Raw genomic sequence first — 15687 nt, 5'->3', positions numbered from 1 at the left:
TTATATTTATATTTTTTCATCTTTTGCAGCATTATTCTCATCTGCAAAATTACCCTAGCTTGGGACTCGAGAGATGGGTCAGTGATTAAGAGCACTGACTATTTTTGCAGAGGACTGGTGGTCAGTTCCTAGCACCCACATGGTGGCTAACAACTGTTTGCAACTCCTGTTTCTGGGAATCTGATGCCCTCTTCTGACCTCTGTGGGCATTGGATGACACGGGTACACTTATACACATGCAGGCAGTACACACATATACATAAATAAAAATAATAATAAATAAAATTAGCCTAGATTTCTACAAATACCCACCTATGTTCTAGAAGTTCTTTCTTTTGTAAATATTTTCATTTATTTATTTATTCAGCCATTCATTCATCATAGACAGAGTTTTATTTTGTATGCCAGTTGGCTTTGAAGTTGTCACTATGTAGCTCAGCCTGGACTTCAACTTACAGCAATCTTCCTACCTTAGCCTTTTTTTTTTTTTTCCCTCTGGTCTTTTTGAGACAGGGTCTCCCTGTAGCCCCAGCTGGCCTGGAACTCACTATGTAGAACAGGCTGGTCTCAGACTTAGAGATCTGCCTGCCTCTACCTTCCAAGTGCTGGAATTAAAGGCATGCACCATCACCCCCGACTTCTGTTTATTTTTTTAATCATCAGCTGAAGCATCCTTGGGCCCCAATGTAAGCCCAATGATCTGATTCAAGCCTATTCCTTGGATATCAATTATCTAAGTAACAAAAGAAATACCAGTCTCCTTAGAGTAGACCTCACTGGCACCAAATGCTTCCAGGGTGGTGTGTAGACAAGTACTGTAGCTCAGGGTTTCATTTAAATTTCTCTCCTAGGTTCTTTCACTTGAACATTGCAATTTTTTTTTTTGTCTTTTTGAGACAGGGTCTCCCTGTAGCCCCAGCTGGCCTGGAGCTCACTATGTAGGCCAGGCTGGCCTTGAACTCACAGAGATCCACCTGCCTCTGCCTCTGTAGTGCTGGGATTAAAGGCTTGTGTCACCACACCCAGTGAGGATTGAAATTTAAATTAAATTTCTTTCTTCTTTAATTTCCCCCTTTTACTTGGTACTTTAAATTCTTTTCCAGTAGTTTGAGAACTGAATTCCAATTTCTCAAAGATCCTAGGATGCATATCTTTTGGTTTTCATTTGTTTGATTTTTGTTTTGTTTTAAGACAGGGTCTCCATATGTAGCCCAGTCTAGCATGGAATTTACAAGCTAATAGAAGGTACTTTGAACTTGTATCCTCTTGCCCCAGCCAACACCCAAGTGCTAGAATTCTAGGTCTGTACCACCACATCTGATTTAGGATCCATATCTTTTATCCCCTGCCTTAGTCCTCTCAATATGTTCAAACCATTGCTTTGGGGTCCTTTATCACTGCAACTTTTTTTTTCAATTTATTTTATTTATTATTTTTATTTTATGTGTATGTGTATATTGCCTGCATAAGTGCACCTATATCGTGCAATGCCTGCGGAGGACAGAGAGGCTGTCGGATCCCTTGGAACTGGAGTTACAGACAGTTGTTAGCTGTCCTGTGGGTGCTGGGATTCAAACTCAGGTCTTCTGCAAGAACAGTCAGTGTTCTTAACCATTGAGCCATCCCTCCATCCCCATCACTGTAACTTTAAATACTAATTTTCACCTTTATTTGTTTCACTACCTATAAACTGTTTCTCAATCCCAAGTTTTTAAGATGGTGCCTTCGAGCTTCATTTATTTTCCTTCTTCCTTCCACCTGTTTCTGTGGTCTCTGCTTTTATTTTTATATTGTTGAGGTTAAGACATTGATATTCTCTTCTGATTCCGTTATATATTCTGTTTAATCAAAAAGTTGAAGAGCAGGACAGTGAGATGGCTCATCAGTAATGAAGCTTTCTTCCAAGCCTGATTGACCTGAGTTTGATCCCTAGGACGAGAACCCACTTCTGCAAGGTGTGTGCTTACACACATACACACAAAGAAGTAAATAAATGTAATTTTGTAAAAAGTTGAAGAGCAATATGGAACTATAGAACATCTGTAGCAGTTAAGACTGTTGAAGAGAAAACCTAGCTCAAACTCATGTAAACAAAGGCTCATGTAATAAACAGGTTTCCCATTAGAGCTGGCTCCGGGTGTGACCAGGAGCTTGTAAATGCACTGGGTGCATGATTCTTCTCCATCTTTTGATTTTGACCCCTATTGTGTTTCATTCTCAGTGAGGGTCTCTTATCCTCTCCCCTCTTTTATGAGACAGGATCTCATGCAGCCCAGGCTGACCTTGAACTTCTGATTTTCCTGCTTCCCCCTCCCAAGTGCTATAGTCACTGGTGTATGCCACCAGGCCTGGCTGGCGCTCTTATCCCCTTTTGGTTCTATTGCTCTAATGTTGTCAATCTCTCATGCTTGATGTCACATCTATTGAATGATTTATGTAATCAAGTAGACATTTATTCCTAGGAGTTGGTTGTTTTCTTTTTGGTAGTACTGTGGGTTGAACCTAGGACCTCAAGTGTGTTAGACAAGCACCCGACCACTGAGCGACAGCCCCAACCCTGATGGTTGCTCTTTTTCCATAGCCTCTTATTCTGTGGCTGTATTTCATCTGACAGGTTTTTAGATACTTGGTGATACTTAATTTATTTTCAGGAATGATCCATTAAGCCAAGTATCAGAGGTTCATATCTCTAATCTTAGTACTTGTGAGGCTGAAGCAGGAGGATTGTCACAAGGCCAGCCTAGGCTACGTTTAAGTTTCAGGCTAGCCAGAGCTATGGTGTGAGACTTCAAACCAAACCAAAAAAACAAAACAAAAACAATAAAATTGAAAAAGAGTTGGGCCATAACGACTCCTAGGATGCTAATGAGCCTTTGATGGTTCATAAGGAGGAGTTTGTTCTGGGGTGATCCTGTAACAATCCACAGGTGCAGATGGGGCAGGACAGGGTATAAAGAGGGTTGAGTGTTCTAGTGGCAGAACTTGCTCTTGTTTCTTAGCTTTAACATGTGGGTCTTCTTTCCTCCAGTGGCTGTTCCTGATGTTTCTGAATCTTGGGCTTCTTCATCCTTCACTACATCCTCGTACATCGCAGGCATCAGCTCCTGCACCCGCTTTACCTGTGACATCTCCACTAGCTCCTTTTTCTTGAGAATGTGTTAAAATTGCTCATACACCTATATTCCCTCTCTTGTTTCCTCTTTGCTATAGGCTTGCATTTTAAAAAAATATATTTTCTAACTATAATGGGTTTTTAGGTGTGAAGGGAAGAAGTAAACATGTTTTCTTTCTTGATCTAGAGATTGAAAGAGTGTTCATGAAGACTAAGTGATAGTTAATAGCAAAGAACTCTAGCTGTGTAGAACCATCTAGCTTCCTAGAAGGAAGCCCTGGGCATGCTTCTTTTCAAAATGGACATGACCAAATGTGCACATGTTGTTTACCTGTTTCATTGCTCTTGGGCCATGGCTCAGCTCTGTAGGTCTTATTTTTCCTTTCTGGAGAAGCCCATTGGAAATAATGGGACGAGGTGAAGGGATATTCCCAGTGGGTGCAAAGTATACCACACTGCCCTGAGTTGTGACAGGGCTTGGACATTTTACAGGATCATTTCTTTTCTCTGTTCCACTCCTGAACATTCAAGTAGACTCCACCTCCCAAAGTGTGTGTGTGTGTGTGTGTGTGTGTGCGTGTGTGTGTGTGTGCGTGTGTGTGTGTGTGCGTGTGTGTGTGTGTGCGTGTGTGTGTGTGTGCGCGTATGTGATGTATTTATGTGTTCTTGTGGGTGTATGCACATGTGTGTACGTAGTGTGGAGGCTAGAGTTTGGTATCAGGTGTCTTCCTCCATTACTGTTCACCTTATTTATTTATTTTTTTGAGACCAGAGCTCTCTCTGAACCTGGGACCCTTTGATTCAGCTAAACTGGCTGGCCAGTGAGCTCCAGAGATCTGCCTGTCTCTGTCTCCCTAGTCCTGGAGTTACAGATGCAGGCCGCAGTGCCTCGCTTTCTAGAGGATGCTGGGGTTCAAACTTGGGTCCTTATGCACGTGTAGCAGGCACTTCATTGACTGAGCCATCTCCTCCGTCCTTCTTTGCTGAAGTTTTTTCTACCCAAAGAGAGGATTCATCATTTATGGGCTTCTTTCTCTTGAGAGTCATGGTCTGATACTCATTTGGCTCAGCAATTTAATTTTGCTTGGGGACCCTGTGCTGCTTTGAATGAGAAATGTCTCCCATAGGCTCAAGTATTTGAACACTTGGTATTTGGACCTCATTGGTGGTGCTGGTTGGGGTGGTCATGGAATCTTTAGGAGGCATGGTCTCTTGCTGGAGGAAGCATGTCACTGGGGCTGAGCTTTGAGAGGTCATAGCCTGGCCCCACTTCCAGTTGCTCCTCTGCTTTGTGTTTGAAGATGTCAACACTCTGGTTATAGCACCTGCTGCCATGCCCTCCCATAATGATGGACTCTTATCCCTTTGGGACTGTAAAGCTAAAACAACTCTTTCTTCCATAAGTGGCCTGGGTCATGGTGTTTTATCATAGTAACAGAAAAGTAATTATTGCAGATACAAATTTATTAAATTGGAATATTCTCTTGATTATATCATGCTGATCAGTGAAAAATGACTTTTCATTCTTGACACATTCTGAGCCAAAACATGTTTGGTTAGATTCTGAACATTGTCTCAGTATCATAGAAGAAACTATCTGAAGAAAAGAGTTCTGCACACCGGATGAAACCAGCCTCACTTTAAAAATGCAAACCTAAAAAAAAAAATTGCAAACCTTAGCTGGGTGTGGTGGCACATGCCTTTAATCCTGGCACTCGAGAGGCAGAGGCAGGCAGATCACAGAGATTGAGGCCAGGCTGGTCTACAAAGCAAGTTCCAGGCCAGCCTTCATGTTTAGGTGACCACGAACAGAAATTTATGAAATATTTTAAGTAAAATGGCTATTTGCATAGAGAGGTACTAGTCTCTTTTGCTTTTGTTTTGGTTTTGTTTAAGACATGGGTCTCGGGGGCTGGAGAGATGACTCAGCAGTTAAGAGATGGCTGTTCTTGTAGAGGCCTCATAACTCCAGTTCCAGGGGATCCGATGCCCTCTTCTTATTGCCGCAGGCACTGCACAACATGGGTACACTTACACACATGCAGGCAATACACTTATAAACATTAAAAAAAGACATGGGTGTTGAGGCGTAAGCCCTGGCTGGCCTCAAACTCCCAGCAGTCCTCCTGTGTCAGCCTCCCAAGTGTGGGGATTACTGGCCTGAGCCACCATACTCTGCTAAAAGAGTAGTTTCTTGAGTAGCATTACCTCTCACATCTTGAATTCTTTGCTAGAAGTTCAATGACTCAGTGAGTATTGGATTAGAACTCCTGAATTACTTTTTGCCTCAGGTCAGGATTCACTCTAGAGACTAGAATAGAGGTGGGGACTGGAATAGAGCGCATTATGCAAGGGGCATGAAGTGCTTGAGGTCTAGGTTGATGGTCTAAGCAGCTGATAAGCTGGGGAAATCTGTTATTTAGGGCTTGGAAGAGGTAAAAATGATCATGGGAGTACACCTCCATCTTGGATCTACCCGAAGCTGACTCTGGTTCTGAACTCATTTAAAAGGTCACGGTACGGGATGTTCTTAGAATATTATTTTTAACAGTGGAAAACCAGAACCAGTGTGAATGCCTAATGCTAGAAAAACAGCTACTGAAGGGAATAATAATGTAGTCTTTTTAAAAATAGACCTGACTTGCTAGAAAAGTTTTAAGAGTTGCAGAAAAATGGAGAGGAGCACAGAGTATTCCCATGTACCCAGACCTAGTTTCCCATTAGCAACCTCTTACCTTAGGGTGGCACAACTATCACGATTGGTGGACCAATATTGACACCTTATTATTAAAGTCCATGCTTTATTCAAAGTGCCTTAGTATTCACTAATATTTTGTGTTGTCTGGGATCCCATCAGGATGCCATGTCATGTCTAGTCACCATGCCTCCTTAGGTTCTAGTTAAAAGACTAAGACAAGGTTACAGGGTAGTCTTTTAAAAAATTTTTTTATTATTTTTATTTTATGTGTATGGGTGTATTGCCTGCATGTAGGCAAGTGCACCCGTATTGTGCAATGCCCATGGAGGTCAGAAGAGGCTGTCGGATCCCCTGGGACTGGAGTTACAGACAGTTGTTAGCTGCCATGTGGGTGCTGGGATTCGAACTCAGGTCTTCTGCAAGAGCAACCTTTTTTAAGCTTCTTTTTTAAATTTTATTATTTTTATTTTATGTGTATGAGTGTGTTGCCTGCATGTATGTGAGTGCACCCATGTCATGCAATACAGTGGAGGTTAGAAGAGGGCTGCAGATTCCTCTGGAACTGGAGTTAAGGATGGTTTGTAGCTGCCATGTGGGTGCTGGGAATCGAACCCAGGTCCTCTGTAAGAGCAGTCAGTGCTCTTAACCTCTTAGCCATCTCTCCAGCCCAGAACAACCAGGGTTCTTAACCACTGAGCCATCTCTCCAGCCCCAACAGGCTAGTCTTTTAAACAGTGATTATTTTCGTCAAAATATGTGAATATTTGGGGATAAGCCTGACAAAAATGCAAATAAAAATATTGTTTTGGGTTAATAAGGATATAGCTGAAATGACATGATTTACTGTATTTTATTAATATAATGGGTTTCATTATGACATTTTCATATAAATGTATCATTGAACCTTGCTCTTATTTACCATCGTGACACTGCCCTCTCCTATCCCCACCCTTGCTAGCCCCCTTCCTCCTCTTGAACAGCCCCTCTGTGTTCCTGTCATGTCACGCATATGTACTTACAGATATGCGTATTCTGCCTGTGTGAGAAAACGAGGTATTTTGTCTTTACTCCATTACCCTCTCCTGTTCCTCCATCCTATCCCTTTATACCTTTTCTCCCCCAGAGTTCCCCCTATATGTTCATCTGTTCATTTATTTATATTCAAATCTAAATTCCACTTATGGAAGAAAACATTTGTCTTTCTGAATCTGGCTTATTTTACTTATCATAAAAATGTCATAATTTTGTTCTTTATAGCTGCATAAAATTCCATTGTGCATATAGGCCACATTTTCTTTTTTTACATTTTACTTATTTTTTTTTGTGTGTGTGTATGTGTGTGTGTGTGTTACATGCATATGAGTGTGTGCCCATGCACATGCATGCAGAGGCCAGAGGACATCTAGAATCATCCTCTATTGCTCTCTGCCTTATTGCCTTGAGATGGCATCTCTCAGTTAACCAGAAGCTCACAATTTTGCCTAGGCTGTCTGACCAGTGAGCTCTCAGGATCCACCAGTCTCCATCCTCCAATGCTGGGGTGACAGGCACATGCAGCCATGCCCAGATGTTTTTTAATGGGTGCTGGGGATTTGAACTCAGGTCCTCATGCTTGCAGAGGAAGCATTCTTACCCACTGAGCCATCTCCCAGTCCCCACATTTTCTTTATTCACCCATCTAGGGCATGTAGACTAGTTCTATGCCTTGGTTATTATGAATTATTTACATATCTTTTATTCTTTTCTTTTTTGGAGATAAGATCTAGGTAGCCCAGGCTCCTGTGGATCTTACGAGGCTCCTGTCTTGGCTTCCTGAGTGCAGTGACTAAGTAGGTACCACCATGCCCACTTTGCATTATTTTTAACCATGTTCTAATGTTAATTCAATTGTGAGTGTCGAATTCTTTACTTCTCCCTGCCACGTGTATACTGTTTTATTTATTTTTATTTTTTTATTTTATGTGTATGAGTGCTTTGCCTGCATGCAAGTGCACCCATGCATGCAATGCCCATGGAGGCCAGAAGAGGGCATCAAATCACTTGGGACTGGAGTTAGCTGCCACCTGGGTGCTGGGAACCAAACCTCGGCAAGAGCAGCCTGTGCTCCTAACTGAGCCGTCTCTCTTATAAGCCCCAATTATACTGTTTTTGACTTTTGGATAAATACGTCCCCTCTACATCAACCCTCAAACAGTGGGTAAAACCCCTCTACATCAACCCTCAAACAGTGGGTAAAACTCACAGCATGCCTTGGGAGCCTGCAGAGGTTGGTTGGATGCTCTAGGCTCTGTGTAGAATGGCATTTCATCTGCTCTCCTCATCTCCCCATTCCCTCACTTGGAGATGGACATAAATATGTATTTGGTGCTGCAGGTTCAGATAGGGAAGATTCCTCTCTATTCCTGAGCCTTGAGATCATTAGTGTTCTGTGAGATTCTTTGATGCAGCTGGGGAATAACCACTACACACCTTTTTCTTTCTGTTTCTTTCATTTCCCTAAACAGGAAGCTTCCCTGTTTTTTACAACAAAAATACCCTCATCCCCTCCCATGTAGAACTGATCCATGTACATGGACTAGTACAAGCAGGTTTGGCAGGAAGGGAGGAAAGGGTCTTCAGAGATCAGAACTGGCTTTCTGGAATGTGAAGGGTTTTGAAGCCATTTGGGTGATGTGGAAGGCCTGCTTACTGGACTTCTTTCCTCTCCTTGCTGGCATTGAATCTGGAGCACCTTTCCCAGCCTTCCTTGCAGGAGTCTGTGGACCTAGGACTGAGTTCTGGCCAGCAGAGTTTGAGAGGTAATGTACGCTCATGTAAGGTTGGCAGAACAGAAATAACCATGTTCATCCAGCCCACTTCCACTGCCTTCTCAGAGGTACAGTTCCAAATGCCCCAGGGACACAAGCTGCAAACCACCTCAGATTCACTCCAGCAACAGACCAGTCACATGACACTTCTGCATCAGGCTCCAAGTTCAGAACACCTGGCTGCAGCTGACATGTGCTGTGCGCTTTGTTTCTTGTGATCTGACCTTTTCCAGACCAAGTAATGAAGGCTTCTGCTCCTCTCTGGTAGCTACAAACAAACTGTGACTGTCACTTACAGTGCTTCATTTCCTCTATCGTTTTCGGTATTGGTCAGACCTTCTGGGTGGCAGGAATTCCAGGAGGTCGGCAAAGTGAGTTAATCCTGAAGCAAGAGAAAATGAGCTTGGTCTCTGTGGGTTATGGCATCTGCAGCACTGACACTAGGGATGTGTGGGACAGTGGCCTTGGCCATGCAGGCCGAGAGACAGGAGAGCAGGATGGAGAGAAATGACTCCAGAGATCTGTCAGTTTACACTTCGGACTTCCGAACTCCCCTCAGACTGCAGTGCTGTTTGGATTTTGTAAGAATCTCTTAGATATTTGGAGTAAATTGCCATTCCTTTCCATTCCCCAATTCTTTGCTTTTTTTTTTTTAGCCAAAAACATTTTATTTTTTATTTTTAAAAAAACAACCAAACTCTTCTTTTATCAAGTAACCACGATTAGCTTAGAACAATGCGTGTACATCTTTGAAGTATTTCCCTTTAATGGGAAACAGCATTACTGAATCTAAACATTAAAAGTAAAAGAAACAAAATCAAGGAAATCATTCATACTTCAGGCCCTTCTCCTCCAGAAACCAGTGTTGTTATATTATTTCCATTTAGCAAAATCTGATCTAATTTAGTAATCCTTCTTCCTTCTGGCATAATTTCAAACTCTATGACATCTTCCAGGACCATATTGACACATCATCAACTCCTAGAAGTGTACCAACAATTTATCACTCTTCATCACAATGGGAATTCGTGATCCTATATACTTGTCCACAAGCTCTAGAGGCAGGAGCTGCTAGTGGTAGCGTTAGCCACCGTGTCCACTCGGGAAATGCTTGCTTCCTTTTTGAGACAAGGTCTTATAACTTAGGCTGTCCTGTAATTTCTTATGTAGCAGAGGATGACCTTGAACTCTTGAAGTCCTGATCCTTCCTTTGTCATTTTAGCATAGGCTGATCTGGGACTTACTCTGTAGCCCAGGCTGACCTGGAACTCATGACAGACTTCCTAGCTCAGTCTCTTGAGTGCTGGGATTGTAGGCATATCCTACCACACCTCACTTAACTACTTCCTTGACTCCAAAGAGTGAATTCCATCTGGGCACAGTGCTGCCCACTTGAAATCCCAGCACTGGGGAGGGAGAGACAGGAGGATCACTGTGACTTTGGGAGGCACTCAAACTGGTCACTAGATGTGAGTTCCAGGCTAGTCAGGGCTACATAGGAAAACCCTGCCTCAAAAAAGGGAAGGGACAAGAGAGATGGCTCAGTGATTAAGAGCACTAGTTGCTCTTATAGAGGACCTGGGTTCGGTTCCCAGCACTCACATGCAGCTAACAAATGTCTCTAATTCTGGTTCCAGGAGACCTGATATTCTCTTCTGGCCTCTGCAGGCATTGCATGAATGTGGTGCACTTACATACATGCAGGCAAAATACTAATATACATAATTTTTTTTTGACTTTTTGAGACAGGGTCTCCTTGTAGCCCCATCTGGCCTGGAACTCACAGAGAACCATCTGCCTCTGCCTCCCGAGTGCTGGTATTAAAGATGTGCACAACCATGCCTGGCAATAAATTAATTTTAAAATAAAATAAATTCAGTTGGATATGGTGGCATGTTGGGATAAGTCAGGAGTGCCTGGAATGTAGAGCATAGCCAGGCCAGAGACCTCCTAGTGAGGACAGCAGGAAACTGGCCGGCTCTATTCTAGATACACTGTCTCTTACCCAACAACCCCCAAGCAAAATTATTAAGTCTCTAATCCTTTAATCCTGTGCCCAGAGGACAGGACAAAGGCCACTGTAGCCTTAGAAGCCTCCTCCCTCCCCACCACCTGCCTGTCCTCCAGAAAACCAACCCCTCCTCTTTCCCCGGGAAACTTTCCTATATAAACCTCTGCTTCCACCATAATAAATGAGCTGTCCACTGACACAGTCTCCTGGGTGTTTTCTTCCCGCTGTATTTGCCGCCAACTGAGGCCCCTCTCACCCCATCTGTCTCTCTCTTCCCCGGACTTTCCATAATGGGGGCCGGTGGGGGGCCGGTGAGCAATGGCCTTCCAGTAGCAGCAGAGTTTGGGCCAAGGCGGGGCCAACAGTGGCACATGCCTGTAATGCCAGCACTTGGGAGGTGAAGGTAGGAAGAACCAGAGTTAAAGGTTTTCCTTAGCTACATAAGGAGTTCATGGCTAGCCTAGGCTACATGAACTAAAAAAAAAAAAAAGAGGAAGCAAGAGAGAGGTGTGTGTGTGTGTGTGTGTGTGTGTGTGTGTGTGTGTGTGTGTGAAGCCTGACATGGTGGCTCACACCTGTAATTTTAGCCTTTGGGAAGATGAGGCCAGAGGGTTGCCAGCTTGGGCTGCATAGTAAGTTCTGGGCCAGGCTGAGTTACAGAGTGAAACCCTGCCTCAAATAAAACAAAACAAAATAAAACAACTTTAAAACAAAGAAACAAACAAATCAACAAAATGATTCCTCTATGGAGGTTTTTGTTTTGTTTTGTTTTATTTTGGTCTTTTTGAGACAGGGTCTCTCTGTAGCCCCAGCTCACCGAGAATTCTCTACATAGACCAGGCTGGCCTTGAACTCACAGAGATCTGCTTGCCTCTCCTTCCCAAGTACTATCCTCTATGGAGATTTATCTAAGAACAATATCTCCAATTGATTGATATTTTATTAGGGTAAGAGGTTCTAGCTAGAAAGAAAATCTAACCCATCAACTAGAGTTTTAGGTTAAAAAGGGCTGTGCTTTCATAATATTAGTTTAGTAGCAGATACAGAATATTGGTGGGTGATTGCGATTACAAGAGGGAAACTTATTCCTGGATTATGGCAAAGAGAGAAAGAGAGGGAAATGGTTTTAAGAGATGGATTTTCACAGCTGAGTAGATGTGAGATTTGAGGTGGGGGTGGGGGTAATCCATCTGCAACACTGCCACATGCCGCTCTGCCACTCAGATTGAGGAATCACTTTTGCCCTTCTAACTGGCAAAAATTAGAAAACTAATTAATGCTAAATGTTGGCAAGGATTTGGTAATGTAGGGATACTCACACACTCACACGCAGAGCAGACTCATGCGACCATTGCTAACAGCAACCTGGCAGGATTCATTAAAATAGAGAGCTCATGTGCTTTGCTACCCAATTATTTCCCTCCTGGGTGGGTAGCCAGGGGAAATTCACACATGTCCAAATGGGAGATGTACAAGGGTGCACATTGCAAATTTTTATTTTGAAAAGAAGTGGTGCATTGGAGGCAATCTATTTACCTGTCACTGGGAGACTAAATAGGTAAAATGTGAGGTTGGGACACTATGCATCAGTTAGAAGCAGCAAACGAGGTATATATCCACCACTAGGTCTTAAAAACATAGATAAAGAAAAGAAATAATGAGGAGGCTGGGGATATAGCTCAGTTGGTACAGTGCTTGCCTAGCATGCAAGAAGCCCTGGGTTCAAACCCCAGCATGGCATGAATCTGGCACAGTGACATGCACCTGCAATCTCAGCACTTGGAGATGGAGGCAAGAAGGTAAGAAGTTCAAGGTCATTCTCTTTGACAGGAGTTCAAGGCCAACCTGGAATGCATGGTATGGTACTCTATCTAAACACAAGACAACAACAGGAAGCAAAAAAGAAACACTGAGTTATGGTACACATCATTTCATAAGTTTAAAATTCATGTACCTAAGATAATATAGTTTATAAGGAACATGATCAAGCCAGGCATGGTGATATAATCCCAGTACTCAGAGGGGGAGGCAGGTGAATCTTCAGGAGTTCAAGGTTAGCCTAGACTATATTTGGGTTATATGAGAGACTATCTTTTTTAAATATTTTATTTATTATTATTATTTTTTTATGTGTATGAGTGTATTGCCTGCATGTATGTGAGTGCACCTGTGTCATGCAATGCCACAGAGGTCAGAAGAGGGCTTCAGATTCCCTTGGAATTGGAGTTAAGGACAGTTCGTAGCCGCCATGTGGGTGCTGGGAATCGAACCTGGGTCCTCTCCAAGAGCAGTCAGTGCTCTTAACCATTGAGCTATCTCTCCAGCCCCCACGAGAGCCTATCTTAGAAACAGACATGCAAACAAACATTGAAAAGGACAAACACTCAATATATTAGACTGGTTACCTATAGTTGGGAGTAAGGAATGGGAATGAAAAGGAATAAATAAGTAAATTAAGGGAGAGGCTTTGAATGTGATCGAATGGGTCACGGTGGCCTCAACCCTTTGTTCTAAAGCAAACGAAAACTTCACTGAAGGAGGTCAGTATGTCTTGAGCATCACTGGGACCTGAGGAGCTCACGTGCACACACATGCTTGCAACACAAAGAAAGGCAGAGGAGCCTCAAAGGCAGAGGTGTACTTGACCACACCAATACCCACAAAGCTCCGTGGTGGGCATGATAAGAATTATTTAGGCTAAGATAGAGGAGCCACCCTGAAGGCATGAGCAAAACAGGAGTAAAATCTCATGGCCAGAAAAAATGGAATAGACAACTTGTCCCTAAAATTTGCAGCACTGATATAGAAGCTGAGAGGCTTTGAAGGTTAAGGAGAGCCCATAAAGAGCAAGATGCAGTGACCAGATGCACCAAGAAATGACCATCAGGTTCATTCTGCAAGATGAAATCTATTATTTTATTTTTTTTAATTTTGTTTTTAAAAAAATATTTTATTTTAATTTTTTTATGTGTATGCATATATTGCCTGCATGTAGGTAAGTGCACCTGTGTCATGCAATGCCCGAAGAGGACAGAAGAGGCCATTGGATCCCCTGGATCTGGAGTTATGGACAGTTGCCATGTGGGTGCTAGAATTCGAACCCAGGTCTTCTGCAAGAATATTCAGTGTTCTTAACTGCTGAGCCATCTCTCCAGCCCCTAAAATTTTCTTTATTTTTATGTGTATGAGTGTTATGCCTGCATGTGTATAAGTGCACCCACATATGCAACACCCAAGGAGGACAGAAGAAGACATCAGATCCCCTGGAATTGGAGTTATAGACAGTTGCTAGCCACTATGTGGGTGCTAGGATTCAAATCTGGGTCTTCTGCAAAAACTCAGTGTTCTTAACCACTGAGCCATCTCTCCAGCCCAAGATGAAATATAGTATTTTCAAGATAAGAGTTGGAACTGGTGACATGGCTCAGTGGTAAAAAAAAGACCACCACACAAGTGTGAGGACCAACATACATACTGGATGGTTGTGTAGACTGCTATAATTCCAGCACTCAGAAGGCAGAGATAGGGGATCATGGGAGCGAGCTGGCTAGCCAGATTAACTGTATTGATGAGCTCTGAATTTGACTGAGAGACCTGCCTCAAGGAATAATGTAGAAAGCAATAGAGAAAGAATCCTGACATCAGCCTTGAGTGCATGAACACCAGCCTACGCACAGCAAACGCCCCCTTCCCCACCAAACACACACACACACACACACACACACACACACACACACACACACACGCACACATACACACAAGAGAAAAATAAAAATCTTCAAAAGGAAGAGTCAGAGCTCTGAAGTAATCAGGATCCATGGTAAATGTGAACTGTGGAAGATGGGGGAGGGTCTATGAATAAAAAATTGGAGCCTAAATTAAACTAATCCTTTTCTGAAAATACCAATTTAGGGGGAAAAGAAGGAAGAGTTAGTATCTGGGGAAATAGGAACAGGAGGTGAAGTGAGAGTGATCAATTCTATTCTTGGTAAGACGAATACCAAGTGGGGAAAATAATGTCTCTTTAGTAATCCTAAAATGTAATCACGCAGAATAAATGGTCCTCTGGACCCTGGTCAGCTCTGCTGGCTGCCTGGTGCTTTGCTAAAATGGTGGAACTTGGCTTCTCAGGACAGGAATATTCTGCTTTCTTACCTTTCTCTCGTCATGTATTCAAGTTCCTTTGGGTGAATCACCAACTTCTTCTTATTCAGATTTTTATTGGAAATGCAACATATGCAGTCAAGTTGTTAAAAGAGATTATAGTGACAAGTAGTCACTCATAGAGCAAGGTCTCCTTGTAGCCCCAGCTGGCCTGGAACTTGCTGTGTACACCAGGCCGGCCTCAAACTTACAGAGATCTACCTGTTTCTGCCTCCCAAGGGCTGTGATTAAAGGCATGCACTGGACCTGTTTGTTTTGTTTTTGAGAAAAGATACTATATAGCTCAGACTGGCTTCAAAATCACTATGTAGCCAAAGATGACTCTGAACTCCTGAGTCTTCTGCCTCAGCTTTCTAAGTTCTGGGAGCCTGCACTACCATAGCTGGCTTGTTATTTTTGTAATGATGATTTTTAAAACAATTATGTGTATGAGAGTTTTGCTTGCATGCATGTAAGTGCCTCATGTGCATGCAGTGCCCACATAGGCCAGAGGAGAGTGTTGAATTACCTGGAACTGGAGTTATGGATGGTTATTAGCTACCATGTGCTGGGAATTGAACCCGGGTCCTCTGGAAGAATAGCAAATGTTCTTAACTGCCGAGCCATCTCTCCAGTTCATGATGAGGCTTTCTGAGTTCAGCATGACGGGGATAGGAATGGAGAAGAGTACTTAGAAACTCCAGGATGAGGGCTGTGGAGATGGCTCAGTGTGGAAAAGCACTTGCTGCACACAGCCTGGTGACCTGAGTTCAATCCCAGAACCTACATAAAGGTGGAAGGAGAGCGCTGACTCCACAGAGAAGTTCTCTGACCTCTACACATGCGCTGTGGAAACATTCCCTGTTTATGTGGTCCTGAGAATAGAACCCATGGCTTTGTGTATGCTGGGCAAGCA

At 43.0% G+C, this 15687-nt stretch overlaps 1 pseudogene; it reads right to left on the bottom strand.

Annotated features, from left to right (window-relative positions):
* Positions 1-9447: 9447 nt before the first annotated feature.
* LOC115067799 lies at positions 9448-14797 on the bottom strand (annotated as a pseudogene).
* Between the last annotated feature and the right edge of the window lie 890 nt (positions 14798-15687).

This window comes from Nannospalax galili, unplaced genomic scaffold, assembly GCF_000622305.1.
Source record: "Nannospalax galili isolate Female #2095 unplaced genomic scaffold, S.galili_v1.0 scaffold1387, whole genome shotgun sequence".
Taxonomy (NCBI): Eukaryota; Metazoa; Chordata; class Mammalia; order Rodentia; family Spalacidae; genus Nannospalax; species Nannospalax galili.
The sequence above is the reverse complement of the archived record's forward strand: the minus strand, read 5'-3'. Positions and strand labels throughout refer to the sequence as shown.